We start from the raw sequence: 26,231 nt of genomic DNA, 5'->3' as shown, positions 1-26,231 counted from the left end.
TGTCCCCCCTACCCTCCATCTCTACACCCTACATCTCCTTTCCCAAGGTGGCTTCCATCAACTCCCCCTCCTGGATGATGCCCTCTCCCCTCCATTTATCCCTCCTATCAACTCTGATCCTCACTCCCCCTCCTTTCCTCTGTCCTTTCCCTGGGCTCCCTCTTCCCCCCTTCCATCCTGTTTTGTCCCCACTACACCTCTCCCTACCTCCCTTCTCCCCCCCCCCCCCCCGAGTCCTTTTGTGTTCCCCTCCTCTGCCTACCCCACTCCCTGTCGCGTCTGCCCAGCGCCCCCCACCCCTCTTATGGGTCCTCATCCTCCATCAGCTCCTTTCCCGGCTCCCCCCCCCCTTTGCTTTTACTCTCCTTTCCGCCCTTTTTTATTTTTCCCATCATCTGTCCAGTTTTCCCCCACCTGCTCCCGGCTGTGGTATGTCACATTTGCCAACTTTTTACTGCAGTGTTCCAGTGACTATTCAGTGTTGTTCGTCTTTCTCATGTTGCGAACAGAAACCATGCTGTTGCTAGGTGTGAATTTTATGTCTTTTGCAAACAGAAACCAAACTGTCGCCGTGTTTTTTAATTGTCTGTATATTGTTTTACCTGTCTGCTTCGTATTTATTTTATTAGCATCATCATCCCTCTGTTCTTTGTTTTAAGTTCCACGATTTCTTTTCGCCATGTTACTCTTTAAGTCTCCTATTTTACCGACTGTTTTTATTATTTGTTCTCTTCATCTTTTTATCAAAGTCTGTCGACTGAAGAGCGGCATACTAAGCCGCTGCCAGCCCGCCCCCCATTGGGGGGAATTGAAATTCAATAAAGAAAAAAAATTCACCTAGGGTTCCATAGGACTCAAAACTGTCTTACTTAGTTCTCGCCGAGCGGTTCTAGGCACTTCAGTCTGGAACCGCGCGACCGCTACGGTCGCAGGTTCGAATCCTGCCTAGGGTATGGATGTTTGTGATGTCCTTAGGTTAGTTAGGTTTAAGTAGTTCTAAGTTCTAGGGGACTGATGACCTCAAATGTTAAGTCCCATAGTGCTCAGAGCCATTTGAACCATTTTGAACTTAGTTCTCCTTCCGGTGTATTCATTATCGGCAACTACTGTGCGGGAATAACTGAAATCTCACTATGGAAGTCCTCGTTATCTCTTATCCCATTGGTCCACTTAATTCTGACAAATATTCTGCAACACCACATATCAAACGCTACGATTCTCTTCTTTCCGGTTTCACCAATGTCCATACTGTGCTCCAAACGTGCATTATCAGACATTCCTTCCACAAACTGAGGCTTTTGTTGATACTAGCTGACTTATTTTAATTAGGAATGCCCTCGTTGTTTGTACTATATAGTTTTTATACCCTTCTTGCTTCCGACGTCTTGAGCTATTTAGCTCTGAGGTAGAAGAATTCCGTCGCTTCGTCTATTATGCGGTCACCAGTTTTGATAAGCTTACCACTAATCTCTGTTCAGCTACTCCTCATTAGATTCGTCTTTATTTGACTTATTCTTACTCCATATTATATCCTCATTAAACTGTTCACTGCATTCAAAAGGTGCAGGACTGTTCATGTCACACAGGATCGTATTGCTAACAGCCGATATTATTGTCGTATGCTTCCCCTCTGAATTTTAATGCCACTCCTACGCTTTATTCTTTTCACAACTTCTTCGACGTACGAGATGAAGAGCAGCGGAGAAAGACTGCGTCCATGTCTTTTGTCCTTTTTAATTCTATTTATTCCGTCTTGGTGTTCAAATTTTATTGTTCCCTGCTGTTTCTTGTAAATATCGTACATTACTCGTCTTTCCATATATCCCAGTTTTCTCTCGAATTTGAAAAATATTGCACCATCTTAGGTTTCCGGACTACTTTTTCGACGAATGCTTGGAAGGTGTCTCCAATTTTCTTGAAATTGCCTCCATTATCGAGCATAGCGTCAGAATTGTCTCTCATAAGTCTGTGCCGACTTACTCTTGGGTAAATCCATAGTAAGATTCTGATTACCTCGACGTTCTGTTGAGTCTCAGCAAGTCTGAAGTCAGTTTTCCAAAATTCGGGCTCTGAGAATCACCAGATTTACGTTTTGGTACAAGATGCAAGATAACAATCGATATACTTAATATCTAATTTAGGTATTAATTAGAATTTTCCAAGTTTTGGTTTCCAAACATTTGTTAATTCCGCTTTACTGATAATCCATGAAAGTGAATCATTCAACACTGCATATTGCCACCGAAGAACTCCTGCTGTTTCAGTGTTGGCAGATCACTCCTGATTATAGGAGTGTTTTGGGAAAAACACACAATGCATAGTTTTTTGCCCTTTGCAATATCTCGTTTAGTCTTCCAAGGAATTTTATGGTGCGTTCTGGGTGCACGTATGTTCGTGACCAGTCACAATGTCTTCACAATTTCCACGGAGTTAAGCGTTAACACAGGGTACGTCTTTCGCAAATCCGACGTTGCTAGTGCGACGTAGCAGTAGTACTTCTCCTCAGATCAATGATTGTTCCGTGGTGAATTGGGTAATGAATGTTTGGGCATGAGAACATTGATATTCAGGATCACGAAGATATTTATTTGTTCCTTTGTGACCTATCCTACACCACGATTTACAGTAGAGCACAACATTCAGTGAACTATGGGATACTAACAAAATATTTTACAATAATACTCCGGATCACGTGTCTGTTCCGGACGTGGATGTGCAGCTCATGTGCGACCCAATTCTCTTCTGTTCAACTATCGATCGAAGCTGACAACGAAGTATAACGAACGCGGGAAGCTGTAACACTGCTCCTTTAGAGCCAACTGTTGGCGGTTGCGATATACAGGGGGGATTATCATTAAACATTCAAAACGCTGTAGAAATAACACCACTAGTCAGAACGACGTCAAATTGCAACGGAATGTTATCGGAGAAGGGAAAAAAACGTATGGAAGAAGAAAAAAACTAGTACGAAAATTGATCAATAGATGGCGCTGTATGTACCAGAATACGGAAATGAAAACACCTGTCAACCGCACAACCCATTGAAGTTGGTATAAACACGCCGGGTACACAGATTTTCCTCCTTATGCCTCTGCGACGTTCGCCATGACTATCTCAATGCAGGATCGCCTCTGCTTGTAAAGCTGTATTACAAGAATGATGACTGTGCACACGTCGCTCTGCAGAAGTTCCGGACCCTGAAGGATTAGAAAAAAGGTGTTGGTCCGATGACTGCCGTGGGTCTGGAGAAAATGATTCGGAAATTCGAAAAGATGGGTTCTTTTGATGTGCAACCTGGTAGAGGGAAGAAACGAATTGATTCAGCAGTGGTCACAGCAGTGCAGGAGGAGACGAGTGGTGGTGTGCAAACGTGTAGTGCACGGATGATTGCCCGAACATTGGACATACACATAAGCACGGTACGCAAAATCCTACGAAACATCCTTCTTTGCTATCCATTCAAAATAACCTACGTGCACGAGTTGGTTGCTGTTGATCTGCTGGCAAGAGAGACCTTTGCTTTAGAATTTCTTGCGCACATGGAAGTGGACAATGATTTGCCGTGGAAGATTTTGTGGATAGACGAAGCCCACTTCCAACAGACAGAATATGTCAATATACAGAATTGTCGAATATGGGCAACGGGAAATCCACACGCAAATCAACCAATACCACTTCATCCCAAAAAGGTAACTGTGTGGTGCGGGTTTATGGCATCATTTATCATAGGGCCATCTTCTCTCGAAGATACAAGTGCTCTTTGTCCTGTTACCTGTACCGTCACTGGTAAGCGCTGTGAGTGTCCTTTGCTCAACCACGTCATTCCAGCTCTCCAGCAGCGTGGATGTGCGGATGGGATCAATTTTATGCAAGATGGCGCACCTCCGCACATTGCAAATCCAGTTAAGCAGCTGCTGAAGCGCCATTTGGGAAATGCTACAATTATCAGCCGCCATTTTCCTACAGCTTGGCCGTCCCGATCACCTGATCTTACTTAGTCCGTGTGACTTCTGGCTGTGGGGCTATCTGAAAGTTGTTGTGTTCAGTGTTCCGGTCGCAAAAACCGAGCGAGGTTAGCACACTGTAATCCCATTCGGGAGGATGTCGGTTCAAACCCGCGTTCGGCCATACAGATTTAGGTTGTCGGTGATTTCCCTAAATCACTTCAGGAAAATGCTGGGATGGTTCCTTTGAAAGGGCACTGCCGATTCCGTTCCCCATCCTTCCCTAATCCGAGCTGGTGCTCCGTCCCTAATGACCTCGTTGTCGCCCGCAGCTCGTGGTCGTGCGGTAGCGTTTTCGCTTCCCACGCCCGGGTTCCCGCGTTCGATTCCCGGCGGGGTCAGGGATTTTCTCTGCCTCGTGATGACTGGGTGTTGTGTGCTGTCCTTAGGTTAGTTAGGTTTAAGTAGTTCTAAGTTCTAGGGGACTGATGACCATAGATGTTAAGTCCCATAGTGCTCAGAGCCATTTTTGAACCTCGTTGTCGACGGGACTTTAAACTCTATTTTCCTCCTCTTACTCTCCGATTGCCAATTTAGCTACATTGAAGGCACGACATGTTTTGCGCCAGGCACACGGAAATTAATAATCCGATTTGATTTTTATTCATGCTTTTTATGCGGTTTTTGGCCTCAGGTCAATTAAAAATCGATTTTTCTCATCCGATGTGAAATGATATTGCAGTGCTGGTTGGTCTTACGTAACTAACAGGATCACACCTGTACACCCATGCACACTGAGTAATACAGTTTGTTTAGTTTGAAACATACACATTAGGCATTGTTTTATGATTAATTTGTCATTTCTAGTTGACCACTATTAAATTGTGATGCTTACAGCGCCATCTAATTGCTACATTTCGTAAATATTTATTTTTGTCCTGCCACTAGTTTTCCTCCTTCTCCGATGATATTCCGTTGCAGTTTGACGTCATTATGACCAGTGGTGCTATTTTTACAGCGGTTTGAAAGTTTAACTTAAATTATAATCACCCTGTACTTGTCTGATGGGTTGGAGATTTTGGCTGACAAATCAATGACCATTCCTTTTTACAAATCGAACACTGCTCGCATTTTTGATCGTGGCGCATGCGGGAAATATACTTTCCAGATAAAACCTCATACTCCATTCCTCGGAATGATACTGGATTCTCAGCTCAGCTGAGCGCCTCGCATACAGCACAGTGTCAATAAATGCAAGAAACGGTTAAATGTAATTCGCTCACTCACCCGTGTATTATGGGGGAAGGGGGGGGGGGTGTCGCCGCTAAGCATTAGATGTCCAATGCTGTCAAACAAACTTTTCATTCAAGTATAAGAACAGAAAATGCATTTACCAATTACGGAATGTCTCCGACAGAAGAACTAAAATTGCAGCCGCCTGCACAAGCTTTGACTCGTGGTATCCCCTCACACATTCTCTGAAATGTTCTCCACATTTGCCTTTATTCGAATGTGATCTTGACACACTTACTTGCCAGGTTACAGCGTATTATTTATGACCGCTCGCTGTTTATTAATATAAAGTGCACTTTTCATAGTCTGGTTAAAGGTCAGTGGCCTGGTTGTACATATATATACAGTAATAGATCTCAAGTTCCATGAGAGGGATATACTGAATGTGCTTTCCTATGACCTCAGTCTGCGGCAATTAAGTTTGTATTTCCATTTTTTCAACTTCCTTCTTAAAAATATTAAACGTGTCCTATTCCAGTAGCGTTCGTAAAAGTTTTCAACACCGAATATGGAATAAAACAACTAACCGTTATATTTTGGATGTGGTACTAAAAGACATTCGCTGTAAACGGAGAGGGCAAACAATCATTTCGCTATGGCTGAAGTCTCACTCTGGCATCCGCTATAATGAGGAAGTTGATGTCTTAGCGAAGACAGCTGCATCTGTGGGACCTGTTCTTGATTTGATATTACCGTACACAGATTACTTACTGAAGTCAAGAATCAAAGAATAACAGCAATGTCAACAGACGTAGAATGTGTCCCACCAAACGACAGGTGGGTATTATGCTGCATTACAATCTCAAATTCCTACTAGTCCGTGGTTTACGAGGACGCATTTGGACCTATCTACGATTTCCACCATCATTTGACTCCGTTTTAACCATGCCTCGTTTCCTGTACATCTGTACTGGATCAACATCTACGATTCTCCTGCGTGTGAGTCTGGTTCTGAGTCAGAAGTGGATGTAAACCACATCTTGTCTTCGTGTTCCAAATTCGAGAATAAACGCTCGAAATTTTTGAGGACTTTTGTGAGTATGGGTTACTTCCTGCCTCACTCAGCATCTTTTCTCATGGTTTCCAAAGACATTCGCCTCTATAGTGTCATTTTCAGTTTTCTTAAGAGTATAGGGTATCAATGAATGCTTAACATGTAGTGTGAATTGATAAAATATATATGTCTATTTTATTTATCATTGTATTGATTAACTTTTTTGTGAAAAACAAAAAAATGACAGTTTGAGCTGTCAGTTCTGTAAATATGCATTTATCTACACAACAAACTGTATGTATTCAAATAAGAGACATGGTAAGAGGCAGAATATGGCGCTGCGGTCGGCAACGCCAATACAAGACAAGTGTCTGGCGCAGTTGTTAGAGCGGTTACTGCTGCTACAACGCCAGGTTATCAAGATTTAAGTGAGTCTGAACGTGGTGTTACAGCCGCCGCTCGAGCGATGGGACACAGCACCTCCGAGAAAGCGATGAAGTGGGGATTTTCCCGTAAAACCATTCACGAATGTACCGTGAGTATCAGGAATCCTGTAAAACCTCAAATGGCCGACATCGGTGCGGCCGGAAAAAGACCCTGCAAGAACGAGACCAACGAGGACAGAACAGAATCGTTCAACGTGCAACCCTTCCGCAAACTGCTGCAGATTTCAATGCTAGGCCATCAACAAGTCAGCGTGGGAACCATTCAACGAAACATCATCGATATGGGCTATCGGGCCGAGGGCCCACTCGTGTACACTTGATGACTGCCCGGCAGAAAGCTTTACTCCTCGCCTGGTCCCATCAACACCAGCACTGGACTGCTGATGACTGGAAACATGTTGCCTGGTCGGACGAGTCACGTTTCAACCTGTATCGTGCGGATGTGTGTACGGGTATGGGGACAACCTCATGAATCCATGGACCCTGCGACTTGGCAGGGGGTGTTAAAGCTGGTGCAGGCTCTGTAATGGTGTGGGGCGTGTGCCGTTAACGTGGTATGGGACCCCTGGTACGTCTAGATACGACTCTGACAGGTGAGAATCCTTTCTGATAACTCGCATCCAATCATGTCCTTTGTGCATTTCGATGGACATGCGAAATTCTAGCAGCGACAATACAACACCCCACACGTCTAGAATTGCTACAGAGTGGCTCCAGGAGCACTCTTCTGAGTTTAAACACTTCCATTACCCACCAAGCACCCGACTCTTGAACATTATTGAGCATATCTGGGATGCTTGCAACGTGCTGTTCAGAAGAGATCTCCGCGCCATCGCACTCTTACGGATCTATAGACAGCCCTGGAGGAGTCATGGTGTCAATTCCCTCCAGAACTACTTCAGACATTAGTCGAGTCCATACCACGTCGTGTTCCGGCACTTATAAGTGCTCGCGGGATCTACAAGGGTCACTCAAAAAAAAAAAAAAAAAAAAATACACACTGTTTTTGTAAAAATACAGTTTTCCTTCAGCATGTGTGAAAGTCTCACAGTATGTAGATACATCTTTCCCGCTTGTTTTCAAACTTAATTCAACCTGTTCCTGTGAGTGGCGCCCCCACAGCATGTCTTCAAGATGGCTGCTACACTTGACGTTCGTGAGAAGCAGCGTGCTGTTATAGAATTCCTGTGCTGTGGAAAACATCCAAGACATCCACAAGAGGTTGAAAAATGTGTATGGAGATGCTGCTGTCGATCGCAGTACAGTTAGTCGGTGGGCAAGCAGGTTACATGATGAAAGCGGGCACCGCAATATTGAGGATTGTCCTCGCAGCGGCAGGCCTCGTATTACACACACTCCAGACAATATGCAGAGAGTTAACGAATTGGTGACTGCTGACAGACGCATCACAGTGAACGAATTGTCACGCTACGTTGGGATAGGGGAAGGAAGTGTTTGCAGAATACTAAAAGTGTTGTCGTTAGAAAAGGTTTGTGCCAGGTGGGTTCCCCGGATGCTGACAGTGGCTCACAAGGAAACAAGAAAAACGGTATGCAACGAACTTTTGGAACAGTACGAGAATGGTGGAGATGAATTTCTTGGAAGAATTGTGACAGGTGATGAAACATGGCTACATTATTTTTCGCCGGAGACGAAGAGGCAATCAATCGAGTGGCATCATGCAAATTCACCCAAGAAAAAACATTCAAAACCACACCTTCTGCTGGAAAAGTTATGGCTACGGTGTTTTTCGATTCCGAAGGACTCTTGCTTGTGGACATCGTGCCAAGTGGAACCACCATAAATTCTGATGCATATGTGACGACACTGAACAAACTTCAACCTCGACTGAGTCGTGTTCCACCACATCGGCAAAAGCAGGATGTTTTGCTGTTGCACGGCAATGCACGGCCACACGTCAGTCAAAAAACCATGGAAGAGATCACAAAACTCGGATGGACAACACTGACACACCAGCCTTACAGTCCTGACCTGGCTCCATGTGACTATTATCTCTTTGGGAAACTGAAAGACTCTCTTCGTGGAACAAGGTTTGAATATGATGACTCCCTTGTGCACGCTGCCAAGCAGTGGCTCCTACAGGTTGGTCCAGAATTTTACCGGGCGGGTATACAGGCGCTGGTTCCAAGATGGCGTAAGGTAGTTGAGTGGGAAGGAAATTATGTGGAGAAATGAAAATACTGTTCCTAAAGGATGTATCTACACACTGTAAAACTTTCGAACATGTAGAATGAAAGACGGATTAAAAAAAAAATTGTGTGCATTTCTTTTGGAGTGACACTCGTATACACAATATTAGGAAGGTATACCAATATCTTTTGCTCATCGGTGTATTTTCGCTGTACAGTTACGTACTCGATGTAAACACGTTTTCTTGATGGCTAAATACCGTGCAAACTCTGGAAACCAAGTAAGTAAACATTCAAAAAATATTTTTCTTTATCTTTTCTAGATATTATTTGACATGTTATCACGTAAACATGACCGAGAGCCTGCCAAACTCTAGTTACACAAAAGGAAAAAAACGTAAAAATGCTACTTGTAAAAGTACACTCCACTAACAAGACAGGAAATCAGAGCGCCTTCTTAAAATTATAGCCCTTTTCTTTCTCGACCACTGGGAGCACGTAACGAACTCCACAGACAACGGCTCCAAGTTTTGTTAATTATGTTAACCGTAAAATGTGGCGGCCGTGCTTCAGGCTATCTCCGGCCACCATCTCGTGCTTCCGCGGCGCGCCCCCGCCTGAGCCAGAACAGATGCGGCGTGGAGCCTCCGCCCACCTTCCTCCTCCCTTTCTCGGGCTCTCCTGCACGAGGCCAACGCATTTGCGCGAGGACCTAGCGCGATGCGGCAGCAGATATCGGTAATCGTTACCGCCACAAAAAAACTGTTCCAGAGGCGATCCGCCATCTGGCCGCTTTTTGCCGGCCGCCCTCGCTATCTGCGCCGCGTATCGCCGGCACGCACAGCTTCCGCTGCCCGCCTGCTGCCGCGTGTCGGCGATGGCCAGGCCCATCTCGGCGCCTTACAAGTCGAGCAGCCGCGGGCGCGCCAGAAACGAGAGTCGGAAGATGTGCGCGAGACGCATTGTCACCAAACTGCCACTGATAGAACGCTGCCGCACTTGCGGGGGCTGAAAGTGGCTCATAAAGTCTGAAAGCTAACCGTTGTCATGTAACTAAGATTGGAATGTATACCGCAGAGACAGGCTGGACAGTGAAGGGGGAGGCGTGATTATAGCGATAAGAAGTGCAATAGTATCGAAGGAAATTGACGGAGATCCGAAATGTGAAATGATTTGGGTGAAGGTCACGGTTAAAGCAGGCTCAGACATGGTAATTGGATGTCTCTATAGGCCCCCTGGCTCAGCAGCTGTTGTGGCTGAGCACCTGAAGGATAATTTGTAAAATATTTCGAGTAGATTTCCCCACCATGTTATAGTTCTGGGTGGAGATTTTAATTTGCCGGATATAGACTGGGAGACTCAAACGTTCATAACGGGTGACAGGGACAAAGAATCCAGTGAAATTTTTTAAAGTGCTTTGTCTGAAAACTACCTTGAGCAGTTAAACAGAGAACCGACTCGTGGCGATAACATATTAGACTTTCGGGTGACAAACAGACCCGAACTATTTGAAAAAGTTAACGCAGAACAGGGAATCAGCGATCATAAAGCGGTTACGGCATCGATGATTTCAGCCGTAAATAGGAATATTAAAAAGGGTAGGAAGATTTTTCTGTTCAGAAAAAGTGACAAATAGCAGATTTCAGAGTACCTGTTGGCTCAACACAAAAGTTTTGTCTCAAGTACAGATAGTGTTGAGGATCAGTGGACGAAGTTCAAAACCGTATGCGTTAGATGAGTATGTCCCAAGCAAGACCGTAAGAGATGGAAAAGAGCCACCGTGGTACAACAACCGAGTTAGAAAACTGCTGCGGAAGCAAAGGGAACTTCACAGCAAACATAAACATAGCCAAAGTCTTGCAGACAAACAAAAATTACGCGAAGCGAAATGTAGTGTGAGGAGGGCTATGCGAGAGGCGTTCAATGAATTCGAAAGTAAAGTTCTATGTACTGACTTGGCAGAAAATCCTAAGAAATTTTGGTCTTATGTCAAAGCGGTAGGTGGATCAAACAAAATGTCCAGACTCTCTGTGACCAAAATGAAACTGAAACAGAGGATGACAGACTAAAGGCCGAAATACTAAATTTATTTTTCCAAAGTTGTTTCACAGAAGAAGATTGCACTGTAGTTCCTTCTCTAGATTGTCGCACAGATGACAAAATGGTAGATATCGAAATAGACGACAGAGGGATAGAGAAACAATTAAAATCGCTCAAAAGAGGAAAGGCCTCTGGACCTGATGGGATACCAGTTCAATTTTACACAGAGTACGCGAATGAACTTGCCCTCCTTCTTGCAGCGGTGTACCGTAGGTCTCTAGAAGAGCGTAGCGTTCCAAAGGATTGGAAAAAGGCACAGGTCATCCCCGTTTTCAAGAAGGAACGTCGAACAGATGTGCAGAACTATAGACCTACATCTCTAACGTCGATCAGTTGTAGAATTTTGGAACACCTATTGTGTTCGAGTATAATGACTAGAAATCTACTCTGTAGGAATCAGCATGGGTTTCGAAAAAGACGGTCATGTGAAACCCAGCTCGCGCTATTCCTCCATGAGACTCAGAGGGCCATAGACACGGGTTCCCAGGTAGATGCCGTGTTTCTTGACTTCCGCAAGGCGTTCGATACAGTTCCCCACAGTCGTTTAATGAACAAAGTAAGAGCATATGGACTATCAGACCAATAGTGTGATTGGATTGAGGAGTTCCTAGATAACAGGACGCAGCATGTCATTCTCAATGGAGAGAAGTCTTCCGAAGTAAGAGTGATTTCAGGTGTGCCGCAGGGGAGTGTCATAGGCCCGTTGCTATTCACAATATACATAAATGACCTGGTGGATGACATCGGAAGTTCACTGAGGCTTTTTGCAGATGATGCTGTGGTGTATCGAGAGGTTGTAACAATGGAAAATTGTACTGAAATGCAGGAGGATCTGCAGCGAATTGACGCATGGTGCAGGGAATGGCAATTGAATCTCAATGTAGACAAGTGTAATGTGCTGCGAATACACAGAAAGATAGATCCTTTATCATTTAGCTACAAAATAGCAGGTCAGCAACTGGAAGCAGTTAATACCATAAATTATCTGGGAGTACGCATTAGGAGTGATTTAAAATGGAATGATCATATAACGTTGATCGTCGGTAAAGCAGATGCCAGACTGAGATTCATTGGAAGAATCCTAAGGAAATGCAATCCGAAAACAAAGGAAGTAGGTTACAGTACGCTTGTTCGCCCATTGCTTGAATACTGCTCAGCAGTGTGGGATCCGTACCAGATAGGGTTGATAGAAGATATAGAGAAGATCCAACGGAGAGCACCGCGCTTCGTTACAGGATCATTTAGTAATCGCGAAAGCGTTACGGAGATGATAGATAAACTCCAGTGGAAGACTCTGCAGGAGAGACGCTCAGTAGCTCGGTACGGGCTTTTGTCAAAGTTTCGAGAACATACCTTCACCGAAGAGTCAAGCAGTATATTGCTCCCTCCTACGTATATCTCGCGAAGAGACCATGAGGATAAAATCAGAGAGATTAGAGCCCACACAGAGGCATACCGACAATCCTTCTTTCCACGAACAATACGAGACTGGAATAGAAGGGAGAACCGATAGAGGTACTCAAGGTACCCTCCGCCACACACCGTCAGGTGGCTTGCGGAGTATTGATGTAGATGTAGATGTAGATGTAACTCCTGGGATATGGTTCGTCTACTGCAAACTAAAAGACACACTGTTTTTGTTTTTATAGTTGGTGTTTAGCTTCTTTTTATTTGTTAAGGTTATTCATCGATCTGTAACACCGTGTCTGTATATACAACGGGTTGACGAAAGTCGTCAGATAGCGATGTACATACGGTAGTAGTATCGCGGACAGGAGATAAAAAGAGGGCAGTGCATTGACGAAGCTCTCATTTGAATAAAATTTTCTCGGGTTTCCAACCGCGTCAATTGCTTAAAACTACACGAGCTTTCGGCCAAGCACTCCTTGGCCATTGTCAAGTGGTATGACTGCCAGTCGGTTGTTGGTGCGCGGTTATATACGCTAGCTGCCGGCTGTGACGTCACTGGTGCCCGTGACGTTACCATATATGGGCATGTTTTGAGTCGGCGTTCGATGTGCCATCTTCAACCGAGCGATCGCTGGATCCCACGCAGCGCTAAGCTGCATGCCACCGTCTCCATTCAGGGTGTTTGCGGTAATTTTTATTTCAATAGATTCCTTTATTAAACTGTCCCAGAAGCCGTTAGTGCGAGCCACGACAGAGGTATTGTCAAATTTTATGTGGTGACCGTTTACTAACGCATGCTCAGCTAACGCAGATTTCTCTTGATACCGAAGGCGATAATACCTGTCATGTTCTTTCCTGCGTTGTTCCACAGTGCGCACTGTTTGTCCGATGTACTTCCGGCCACACTCACAAGGTATTTCGCAGATTCCAGGTGTTCTGAGACCTAATGCGACTTTAACTGGTCTCAGTAAAAGTTTGACGATACGTCTGTCGTGGCTCGCAAAAAAATGGTTCAAATGGCTCTAGGCACTATGGGACTTAACATCTGTGGTCATCAGTCCCCTAGACTTAGAACTAATTAAACCTAACTAACGTAAGGACATCACACACATCCGTGCCCGAGGCAGGATTCGAACCTGCGACCGTAGCAGCAGCGCGGTTCTGGACTGAAGTGTCTAGAACCGCTCGGCCACAACGGCCGGCGTGGCTCGCACTAACGGCTTCTGGAACAGTTTAATAAAGGAAGCTATTGAAATGAAAATTACCGCAAACACCCTGAATAGAGACGGTGGCTTGCACCTCAGCGCTGCGTGGGATCCAGCGATCGAGCTGTTGAAGAGGGCACATCGAAAGCCGACTCAAAACATGCCCATATATGGCAATGTCACGGGCACCAGTGACGTCACAGCCGGCAGATAGCGTATATAAGGGCGCACCAACAGCCCACTGGCAGTCATACCACTTGACAATGGCCAAGGAATGCTTGGCCGAAGGCTCGTGTAGTTTTAAGCAATTATCGCGGTTGGAAATCCGAGAGCATTTTATTCAATGTTATCGCCGCGAGACTCTGCATTCATACAAGCTGTCATTTGTATTCGAGTGATTCACGTGAAATGATGTTCGACGTGATTATGGTTGCACGACAGGAATTAAAAGACTTTGAACGCGGGATGGTAGTTGGAGCTAGACGTGTGGGACATTCTGTTTCTGAAAACGCTAGGGAATTCAGTATTCCGATATTCACAGTGATAAGAGTGTGTCGAGAATACCATCTGTCACCACGGACAACGCTGTGGCCCTGAGTTAAAGACTAAGAGCTACGGCGTTTGCGTATAGTTGTCAGTGATAACAGACAAGCAACACTGCGTGAAATAATCGCGGAAATCAATGTGCGACCTACGACGAAGGTATCCGTCAGGACAGGGCGTTGAAATCTGGCGTTAACGGGCTATGGCAGGAGACGACCGCGGCGAATGCATTTGCTAACAGCATGACATGGCCTGCAGTGCCTCTCGTGGGCTCGTGACCATATGGGTTATAACCAAGATCCCTGTAAAAACCTTGGCCGGGTCAGATCAGTCGCGATTTCAGTTCGTAACGGCTGCTGCTTGGCTTCGAGTAAGGCGCAGACCTTACGAAGCCATGGACCTAGCCGGCCGCGGTGGTCTAGCGGTTCTGGCGCTGCAGTCCGGAACCGCGGGACTGCTACGGTCGCAGGTTCGAATCCTGCCTCGGGCATGGGTGTGTGTGATGTCCTTAGGTTAGTTAGGTTTAAGTAGTTCTAAGTTCTAGGGGACTTATGACCTAAGATGTTGAGTCCCATAGTGCTCAGAGCCATTTGAACCATTTGAACCATGGACCTAAGTTCTCAAGAAGGCACTGTGCGAGGTGGCGGTGGTGGCTGCATAATGGTGTGGGCGGCGTCTTGTGGCCCAACTGAACAGATCGTTGATTGGGAATGGTTATGTTCGCTTACTTGAAAATCATTTGCAACCATTCATTTACAAGGTTATTACAGATGATTGAAGCGATTTCACAGCTCTACAATAACTTTATTATTTGAGATATTTTCACAATGCTTTGCACACACATAAAAAAAAACTCAAAAAGTTTTTTAGGCATTCACAAATGTTCAATATGTGCCCCTTTAGTGATTCGGCAGACATCAAGCCGATAATCAAGTTCCTCCCACACTCGGCGCAGCATGTCCCCATCAATGAGTTCGAAAGAATCGTTGATGCGAGCTCGCAGTTCTGACACGTTTCTTGGTAGAGGAGGTTTAAACACTGGATCTTTCACATAACTCGACAGAAAGAAATCGCGTGGGGTTATGTCGGGAGAGCGTGGAGGCCATGACATGAATTGCTGATCATGATCTCCACCACGACCGATCCATCGGTTTTCCAATCTCCTGTTTAAGAAATGCCGAACATCATGATGGAAGTGCGGTGGAGCACCATCCTGTTGAAAGATGAAGTCGGCGCTGTCGGTCTCCAGTTGTGGCATGAGCCAATTTTCCAGCATGTCCAGATACACGTGTCCTGTACCTTTTTCTCGCAGAAGAAAAAGGGGCCGTAAACTTTAAACCGTGAGATTGCACAAAACACGTTGACTTTTGGTGAATAGCGAATTTGCTGCACGAATGCGTGAGGATTCTCTACCGCCCAGATTCGCACATTGTGTCTGTTCACTTCTCCATTAAGAAAAAATGTTGCTTCATCACTGAAAACAAGTTTCGCACTGAACGCATCCTCTTCCATGAGCTGTTGCAACCGCGCCGAAAATTCAAAGCGTTTGACTTTGTCATCGGGTGTCAGGGCTTGTAGCAATTGTAAACGGTAAGGCTTCTGCTTAAGCCTTTTCCGTAAGATTTTCCAAACCGTCGGCTGTGATACGTTTAGCTGCCTTCTTGCTTTATTCGTCGATTTCCGCGGGCTACGCGTGAAACTTACCCGCACGCGTTCAACCGTTTCTTCGCTCACTGCAGGTCGACCCGTTGATTTCCCCTTACAGAGGCATCCAGAAGCTTTAAACTGCGCATACCATCGCCGAATGGAGTTATCAGTTGGTGGATCTTTGTTGAAGTTCGTCCTGAAGTGTCGTTGCACTGTTATGACTGACTGATGTGAGTGCATTTCAAGCACGACATACGCTTTCTCGGCTCCTGTCGCCATTTTGTCTCACTGCGCTCTCGAGCGCTCTGGCGGCAGAAACCTGAAGTGCGGCTTCAGCCAAACAAAACTTTATGAGTTTTTCTACGTATCTGTAGTGTGTCGTGACCATATGTCAATGAATGGAGGTACAGTGAATTTATGAAATCGCTTCAATCATTTGTAATAGCCCTATACTATATGTTCCCAAAAAACGATGGAATTTTTATGAATGTCAGTGCGCCATGTCACCGGCTTCAATTGTTTACGCTTGGTTTGAAGAACATTGTAGACAGTTCGAGCGAAATGATCTGGCCACCCATCGAATATTTATGAAACATAATCGAGAGATCAGTTCTTTCACATATGGCTGCATCGGCAACACTTACGCAGTTACGAGCGGCTATGCAGGCAGCGTGGCTCAGTATGTCCGCACGGGAATTCCAGCGATTTGTTGAGTCCGTGCGAAGTCGAGTTGCTGCAGTACGACGAGCAATAGAAGGTCCGACACGGTATTAGGAGGCAACCCACTTTTTTTTTTTGTGGTCACCTCAGTGCAATACAGGGCGTGTCGCAATGATCCGACGATTTAAAATTTGAGCAAGACACAAACTAATCGCGAAACAGAGTTTAACATTTTATACAAGGTACAATATTTATTCCAGTTTACTTATAAAATGGCCAACGGCCTTGCCGCAGTGGTAACCCTGGTTCCCGACAGATCACCGAAGTTAAGCGCTGTCGGGCAGGGCTAGCACTTGGATGGGTGACCATTCGGTCTGCCGAGCTCTGTTGGCAAGCGAGGTGCACTCAGCCCTTTTGAGGCAAACTGAAGCGCTACTTGACTGAGAAGTAGCGGCTCCGGTCTCGTAAACTGACATACGGCCGGGAGAGCGGTGTGCTGACCACATGCCTCTCCATATTCGCATCCAGTGACGCCTGTGGGCTGAGGATGACACGGCGGCCGGTCGGTACCTTTGGGCCTTCATGGTCTGTGCGGAACGAGTTTAGTTTTTTTTTTTTTTTTTACTTATAAAATACTACATCGGATAAATGACATCCATTCTCGGCTGCACATTACTCGAAGCATTTCACCCAGTTTCTAAACACATCTTTCGTAACTGCTGGAGGATTTCGAGAAATATTCTCATGAATGTGATATTTCAGCCGATTGGAGCACACTCTCGCCTTCAAACGACCCCATAGTTAAAAATGTGCCATTGTTAAGTCAGAGAGCGAGGCGCCCATTCGACTCAAGGGCTTTCGGAAATTATGTAGTTCACGGAGAACGTAAATATCTTTTTCTTGTCATCAGTCTTCTGATTGGTTTGATGCGGCCCGTCACTAATTCCTCTCCTGCACCAACCTCTTCATTCCAGTTTGGCACTTTCTGGATGTGTCCCAATCTCTGTCTTCCTCTACAGAATTTAGCTTCTGCAGCTCTCTCTAGTACCATGGGAGCTGTTCGTTAATGTCTTAATAGATGTCCTATAATCCTGTCCTTTCTTCTTGTAAGTGTTCCCCATATATTGCATTCCTTGGCCATTCTTCGGAGAACCTCCTTATTCCTTAACTTACCAGTCCTCCTAATTTTCACCATTCTTCAGTAGCACCGCATTTCAAATGCTTCGATGCTCTTACGTTCCGTTTTACCCACAGTCCATGTTTCACTTCCATACAGTACTGTGCTCCGAATGTACAGTCTTAGAAATTTGTTTCTCAAACTAAGACCTATGTTTGATACTAGTAGACTTCTCTTGGCCAGGAATGCAAATCCAAGTTTTCTTTTTATGCCCTCCTTTGTCCGTCCGTCATGCGTTATTGCGCTGCCTAGGTAGCAGAATTCCATAACTTCATCTTCTTTGTGGTGACCAGTTACTATGTTAAGTTTCTCGCTCTTCTCATTTCTGATATTTCTCATTACTTTAGTCTTTCAACGATTACTCCCAAGCTGTATTGTGTATTCATTAGGCTGTTCTTTCTCTTCAGCCGATCCTGTAATTCTGTTTCACCATCACTGAGGATAGCCATCTCAACAGCGAATCTTATCATTGATATCCTTGCAACTTGAATTTTAATCCAACTCTATCACCTCATCTTTATATCTCCCATTGCGTTTACTACTTATAGATTGAACAGCAAGGACGAAAATCAACTTCACTGTCACACACCCTTTTTAATCCGCGCACTACGTTCTTGCTCTTTCAGTCTTATTGTTCGCTCTTATTGTTCTTGTACACATTACCCTTCTTTCCCTGTACGTTATCTCTGTTTTTCTCAGGATTTAGAACCCCTTGCACCATTTTACATTGCCATACACCTTCTCCATTCGACAAATCCTAGGAACGTGTCTTTTATTTTTCTTCAGTATCGCTGGGATTATCAACCGTAACCTCAGAACAGTCTCTCTGGTGCTCTTAACTTTTCTAAGGCCAAACTGGCCGTCATGTAACATTTTCTTACCCAGTTCAATATCGCTCAATGAGCAGGAATTGGATAACGCATCTGCATCTTGTAATGTTTACGAAAGACTCATTGTATGTGCTTGTTTCCATATGTAAAGAATTAGGAAATGGGCGATGGCAGAAAAGTTCAAATAAGTGAGAAAGGCATAATTTTGATTTTATTATTAACTGCCGCTTACATAATGGATTCAACATAAGCACCGGAGACGTCTATGAGATGCTGTACAGCACCAGATACGGACCTGGCGGCCCAAAATGGAATTAATATTTTCAAGCATAAATCGGTTTCGCTCTAATGTATTAGCTTATCTACCAAGTTTCGCTGCCATACCATAATTACGGTGCACAGTGAATTTCTGTGATCATTTCCTTAGTAAGTGAGGATCCATTACTGTCTGTCGAGCATCGTATTAAATTATTATGTTGTTCGCAGTAAGCCAGGTTGCTATGGATCCATGAGGCTGCCCTAGAATCGGGCATCTGAAGAAGAAGCACTTGCAGCATTAACTTAGAATTCGGGAGCTTAGCACCGAGGGCAGTGTTCCAGAGCTGTTGGGCAGGTTGCGCGCGGCGTTGGGCACCCAGTTTTGAACTTCCTCGAGCACCATTGGGGAGGTACGTGTTTCTCTCGATAATATTTCTGCGGCGTTGGATGAGGTGCAACGGTACCTGTCCTTTCTGCAGGATAGTCAACCTACTGTTGGGAAAATTGGTAGAATTCAGGCCCACCTAGCATATACGGGAAATCGTTCGAGGGACATTATCTCCTTGCAACTAAGCCAACCTGAAAGTTAACAGGGTGCGTCAGTTGAGTGACCGAGCGAAGAATCTACAAGTGCAAGCAGCGTCCTTAAGCTTGGAAAGTCAGGAAGTGGGAGCAAGTCCAGCAGATACCTCCAAGAATCAGTTCTTTGATCAGGGGTCTGGAGCCCAAGGTTTAGCTATCCCTCTGGCTAGTCATTTCACTAGACTACACAACCCAATTATATGCCCAGCAGAGATATTTCAGAGTTTTCCCTCGATACCTTCGGCCCAGTCCATCAATTTTTGTGGCTGTTGGTTCGATTTGAATTTCATGTGGATGCCTTGAGGATGACTAACAGTGTGATATTAGCATTACTGTAACCCTAGGCGAAAGGTACTCTGAGTGATTTTATTCCTGAAGTCTTGAAGTCTGGAGGGCTCAATAAGACAATAAGGGGACTGACTGTCGATAGGAAGCTCTCGACACGGATGCGGAATGAGCTTGAACGCAAATATTACTAGTCGGTGCAAGCATCATTTGAACTGCTGCGCCATTATGTTTATCGAGTGCGCCTAACCACCTTGGGTCATGGTATGTAAGTTTCGGAACTCAACAGTGTATCAAACATTTTGGAGGGCATACGTCCCGAAGATAGGTCGCGCTCGGCATTTTTTTCCCGCCCCACTAGCTTCCAGGAATTGCAAACATTGGCTGATTCCATTAAATTCTTGTCGTTTGCCAATGAGGAGTGGAGGCGTGAGGAGCACTTGGAAGCTGTTCCGCCCATCTGAAAAATTAATAGGACTTCTCATGCATTCATCACATTTACTGGGAAGGTTGTTGTCGGTGTGGTACCCCCGATCACTTGGGGCGCGCGTGTCCCACAGCACAGCTCCTAGACCCAGCAGATGACGCCAGATGAAGAAGGGGGAAGGGGGGGGGTTTGTTTCCTTTGGAGGTGGGGGCCATGGTGCGTGGGTGTTAAAGTTCCTTCCAGATCTGCCCTCCCTTTTATCTGTGACTGTCTAGGACAAGAAGCCTTGTTCTGGTAGATCCATGTTCTTGTTGAATTATAATGGGTATTTGGAGTTTGGGCATTTGTGTAAATTATCTTCTGTGCGCTCCTGCCCTCAGTGATGTCATTTGGCCAGTGGGCAAGAGTGGCCCCTGGTCAGTGAGGCGCGCTATGGTCTGTCCATTTGTAAATTCTCATGGTCCCTTACGCTCTTGCTTGTTAAAGATCTAGTGCTCAGTTTGTCGCTCAGGTGTGATCTTATTCAGAAAACTGGATTAGTTCTCGACTTTGAGAGCCACACCTTGTCTTTTACGTTTTCGCCTAGTGACAAGAGCCTTTTGCTCTTGCCACTGCACGCGTGTGGGGTATTCGGTAAATTGTAACTCTGGTGAACTTGATATGGCTCATCTTGACCTGAGTCAGGCAGGGCAGTTGTTGAATTTATTAGGGAAGCTACCTTAGCTTTTCTCTAATAACTTGGGGGTCGCTAACGTCATACAGCACCACATACGGTCGGGTTACGATATTCCAGTGCCACGGTCTCTTTATAGCCTTTCGCCACAGAAAATGAAAATATTGAGACAGAAATTGGCGAGTATGCTGAAGGAGGGGATCATTAGGCTGTCCACGTCTCCCTACGCGTCACCGATTTTTTCTCGTTCCTAAAGCTAAGGGCCAGGACTGCAGTGGTTGATTATAGACTCCTTAATAAAAATGTTGTATTAGGCTCTGTCCCCTTGCCGGAACTGCTGTACCTGGTATTCGGGGGCAAGTGGTTCACGGTGCTAGATGTCAACCAAGGTTATTATCAAATTCCTCTCGCCGAGGAGTGTAAACGTGCACCGCATTCTGCACTGATTGGAGCATTTGACTTGAACCGGGTGCCGTTCGGCCTGTCCTCTGTTGTCTCGTTAGTTATATCACATCCTAGGCGACTTGAAGCTTTGGTTCAAATCAAATGGATCTGAGCACTCTGGGACTTAACATCTGAGGTCATCAGTCCCCTACTTAAACCTAACTAATCTAAGGACATCACACACATCCATACCCGTCATTAGTCGCAGATTCGAATCCTGCCTTGGGCTTGGATGTGTGTGATGTCCTTAGGTTAGTTAGGTTTAAATAGGAGACTGATGACCTCAGATGTTAAGTCCCATAGTGCTCAGAGCCATTTGAACCATATTAACCATCCCGGATTTCGGCAAAGGATTCATCGTTCAAACTGATGCCTCCAATGCCGGTATTACTGCAGTGTTGTTGCTGGAGGATCAAGGTATAAGACACTCATTACCTTTCACGTCTATAAGATTGTCTGGACCCAAGATAAGCGTGAGGCGCTAGCTGTGCTTTTCGCCTTAGTGAAGTTTCAGTACTATCTTAAGCATATAGAGTTTGATCTCGAGAAGGACAATCGGGCCCTAAGTTGGGTGTTGGCTCGACGCAGGAAAATTAGGATTTCCAGGCGGGTGGACCGCATTTACACGTTTCACTTCAAGGTGCGACAAATAGGAGGATCTGACAACCAAGTCGCCGACGCTCTCACAAGGGAATGGTCAGACTTGTCATGTCGAAACCTGTGTTGCTTTTTTACCACTGTGAGTTAACATTGCAAGATGTCTGTATGCAGAATTTTAGCTGCTGACATGATCTGGAAGTCTGTAAACAATTTTATGAAGTAAGACATTGTGGGGAGAGAGATGGCGGAAGTTTTGAAATTGAACTGCTATATATATTATGATTATTAAGGTAAATACATTGTTTGTTCTCTATTAAAATCCTTCATTTGCTAACTATCCCTATCAGTAGTTAGTGCCTTCCGTAGTTTGAATCTTTTATTTAGCTGGCAGTAGTGGTGCTCGCTGTATTGCAGTAGTTCGAGTAATGAAGATTTTTGTGAGGTAAGTGATTTCTGAAAGGTGTAGTTTAATGTTACTCAGGGCCATTCTTTTGCAGGGATCTTCGATAGTCAGATTGCGTTGCGCTAAAAATATTGTGTGTCACTTTAGTGAATGTTTGAGTACGTTCAGTTTTGCTCAGCTGTTTGAAAAGCAAATAGTGTAACAGTCGTGTATAAATTGTTCCTAAGGGGACGTTTCAACATAATTAACCTGACTGTGTTAATATTTCTTCTGTCTGTACCCAACGATAAGCGTCTTGGAAGGCCGGTCCTCTCGTTGTAATATTTCTTGCCTTCCTGTTTGGTGTAGCCTTATGCTTCTTGCATATAAGCCTTCTGGTGCATACCTTGTGAGGATGCAATTCAAAATCTTGGTTATATAACTGAAGCAGTTATAACTTTCTGTTTGGTATTCTTAGTTAACTGTAAGTGTTGTTACTGAAGGCCTGCTTCTTTTCTATTTAGTAATTTTACTTAACTGAAGACCTGCCTGTTTTGCATTTGGTAATTTTGCTTAGCTGAACCTGTTATCATTGAAGAGATGTCTGTTTCTATTTGGTACTTTTACTTAATAATTTTACTTAACTGAAGCCGTTATTAAAGAAGGCCCGTCTGTTTTCTGTTTGGTGATTTCATTTAACCGAAATCAAAGAAGGCCTGCCTGTTTCATCTTTTAAAAGTTTACTTAACTGAAGGTGTTATTACTGTAGGCCTGCCTGTTCCCTTTTAATTAAATTAAGAGCTATTTCGTAATTTGGGTTAGTTGAAACTCTTATTAATCAAGTCCTACCTGTTTTTATTTTTATTGCCCTACTACTGAGATTTGATATCGTACTCAGTTTTTGTCGTAATTAACTGAAATTGTGATTGCCAAAGGATTCAGAGGTATTGATGTCAATAAAGAAATAGCAGGAAATGACACATGACGATACATGGGCCCTAACATTTCGCGTTACATCCCTTTATCCATAATTGTATGTTTCAACAATGTTTCTTCATGAATTAAGAAGCAGGTAGAGTTAAGAAAAATCAGCATTTGTTGTGGGAAATGGTGCAATATTCCCGCTTCAGCGTCTATTGTTTCATCAAGGTCCGACAGATGGCAGCGCTATACGTAGCCTTGAAAATTACGGTTGCAACGGAGGTGTGTGTCAATCAGAAAGCTGTCGTTGAGTCTCTGTTGGCGGAAAACCAGCACATTGTAGATATGTATGCAGACAACTATGACTCACGCAATCACACAATATTGCGGAGACTCCCATTCGAGGTGATCGGCGGATCACAATCAAATACCACGCTGTTCAGCTGAACGTCTGTTGCTAGCGCTGACACACTCATCCACCATTTGTTAAACTCTAAGGTGTGTGCCCGCTAGATTCCTCGCCACCCGACAGAAGACCTTTTAGAGTAACGAATGACCAGCTGCAGGGAATCGCTTGTGCGTTACATCGCTCACTGTAACAATTATTTGTCGAACATCGTCACAGGCGATGAACAAGGAGTCATAGCTTCGAACCGGAAACCAAATGGCAATCAAATAAAGTGACACCACACCATCTCTCCTATAAAGAAAAAGTTCAAAGCCGCACCCTCAGCCGTTGAAATCTTGGCTGCGGTTGAGTCGTGCGTAGCTTGTGTTCGTGCCATATCTCATTTGACATCCTGCTTTTACTGTACTACCACCTTGTTATGTTGATTTCAATTACTGGTGTCAGTGAACTGCCGCCTTGCCTGCCCGTGAGCGGCAGCATCGGCGCTTGTCGATATAAGCCCTCGCGTATTATCTTTGCTGACTGCTATTACTTCCCGGTTGTCGTGTGCTGGCAGGGAGTTCGAATCTGCCAGGAAGTTGAAACGCACCTGGAGTGCAGTTCAGATCTGGCAGTCGTAGAGTTGGGACGCGGTGGAAGTCGGTCGGGTTGGAGCAGTAGTGAGGATTGGATAGCCATGACTCGCCTGACCGGTACCGGCACACGGCTTGAACTGGGTTGGTTGGTTGGTTGGTTTTGGGGAAGGAGACCAGACAGCGTGGTCATCGGTCTCATCGGATTAGGGGAGGATGGGGAAGGAAGTCGGCCGTGCCCTTTCAGAGGAACCATCCCGGCATTTGCCTGGAGTGATTTAGGGAAATCACGGAAAACCTAAATCAGGATGGCCGGACGCGGGATTGAACCATCGTCCTTCCGAATGCGAGTCCAGTGTCTAACCACTGCGCCACCTCGCTCGGTGCTTGAACTGGGGACAGTCTTGGTTAATCGTAGGTTGGTCGTCTTACCGGACGACGTGTATTTGGTCGCCGGTCGCTTATGGGTTGGCGGTGTGTGTCTCAACTCATGGTTCAGTCGTGTTAATGCTCGGTCACCGCTTTTAGCATTGGTTGCGTTCTTCATCCTAGTGTTTGTGAAATGGTGTGTAGCTTGTGATACCGGCTGCTCAGTTATTGTAGTGCTGTCTCCTTGCTGGTGTGCGAGGAGTCGATCGGTTGGCATGGAGCAGCGAGGAAATCTCTGTGGGGCATAGTTTGGCCGGGCCTGCTGGCGGTCTCTATGCAGTGTCAGAGTGCGTGGGGCTGTTCCCATTGCTACGAGGTCCGTGGCTCACCGACCCTGGACACGAGAGTTGAGTTTGGTTCAAAATGGTTCAAATGGCTCTGAGCACTATGGGACTTAACATCTGAGGTCATTCAGTCCCCTAGAACTTAGAACTACTTAAACCTAACTAACCTAAGGACATCACACACATCCATGCCCGAGGCAGGATTCGAACCTGCGACCGTAGCGATCGCGCTGTTCCAGAATGACGCGCCTAGAACCGCTCGGCCACACGGGCCGGCTAGTTGAGTTTGGATTTAATTTATCAGCAAGTCAAGACTGTTCACATTGTGCCTTCTGGTTCTCGTTGTTGGCTCATGGGTAGTTCCCGCCAGCAACAACATGTGTTTTCGAGTTGGCGAAGATTTAGCCACCGTCCAGTGGAGTCTAACTGTATTCGGTTATTTGCAATTGAAGTGCAGCAGAGGAATTTTCTGCCTTGTAACCGTTAACGTTCCGGTTACCTGCCCTGGCCATTGACGTAAATTCAGGCAGTGTCCTTTCCTCACCATGTTGTCGCTGTCCAGTATGGTATGTAGTTTCACAGCTTAATGCATGCCTGATTGTGGGCGCCCATGCCTTTTACGTTTTGCATCGAACTCCCAAGTGTGTGCTGGTCGAGTGGAGCGTAAGTTACCTTGTCGGTGGGTCCGTTGACTGTCGGTTGGTTGGGTTGTCGTCTGATCGAGAATGGTTTGGCTGACTGCCTGCCACACCTAAGTAATGGTTAGTATTTCAAGTGCTGGCCGACCCCCGAAAACTTCTGAGCGCCGTTAGATGCACTACCTTTTCCTATTTTCTGTAGTGTGTAACTGTATGGCTCATAGCTGATACTTTTGAATTAAAATTGAATTGTTTTTAATGGTGTTTTAAGTCATGGGTCTTCAGCCTCTTTAAAATTAAAATTCCTTGCTTGTCAAGTGTTAGATTGTTTGGGCCTTCATCCTGATTAATACATTGTTTAAAGATAAAGCCTTGGGCCTTCTACCTACTAAAAATTATTTTAGTTGTGTTTTAAGTCATGCACCTTCAGCCGTTTAAAATTAAAGTTCCTTGCTTGTCAAGTATTAGATTGTTTGGGGCCTTCAGCCTAATTTAAGATAAGGCTTAGTTGTTTAAATTTATTTTAGTTTGAGTTTTGTCATGGGGCCTTGAGCCGTTTTTAAAATAAGGATCTTTGTCTTTCGAGCACCAGACTGTTTGAAGCCTTCCGCCTGATTGAAGATAAGGCCTTCTGTGTTGTTTTATTTAATTTTATCTTGAGTCTTAAATTATGGGCCTTCAGCCGTCTTTAAATTAAGGTTGTTGCTTTTTAAGTGTTAGATTTTGGGCCTTCAGCCAAATTGTAGAGCTTACTTAACGCGAGGCCTTCTGCCCTCTAAATATTCTCTTTGGCATCTGAATTTTTAGTTAATGGCTTTTTCCCGTTTTTTTTTTTAATTTAAAGTGGTTGTGCCCTTAAGGCATAAGATAGTGTGGCGTATTCAGCCGATAACTAAGTTCAAGAATTTGTACTGTAATTTTTGGTCAA

This window comes from Schistocerca cancellata, chromosome 7, assembly GCF_023864275.1.
Source record: "Schistocerca cancellata isolate TAMUIC-IGC-003103 chromosome 7, iqSchCanc2.1, whole genome shotgun sequence".
Classification (NCBI taxonomy): domain Eukaryota; kingdom Metazoa; phylum Arthropoda; class Insecta; order Orthoptera; family Acrididae; genus Schistocerca; species Schistocerca cancellata.
Note: the sequence above shows the minus strand (reverse complement) of the source record.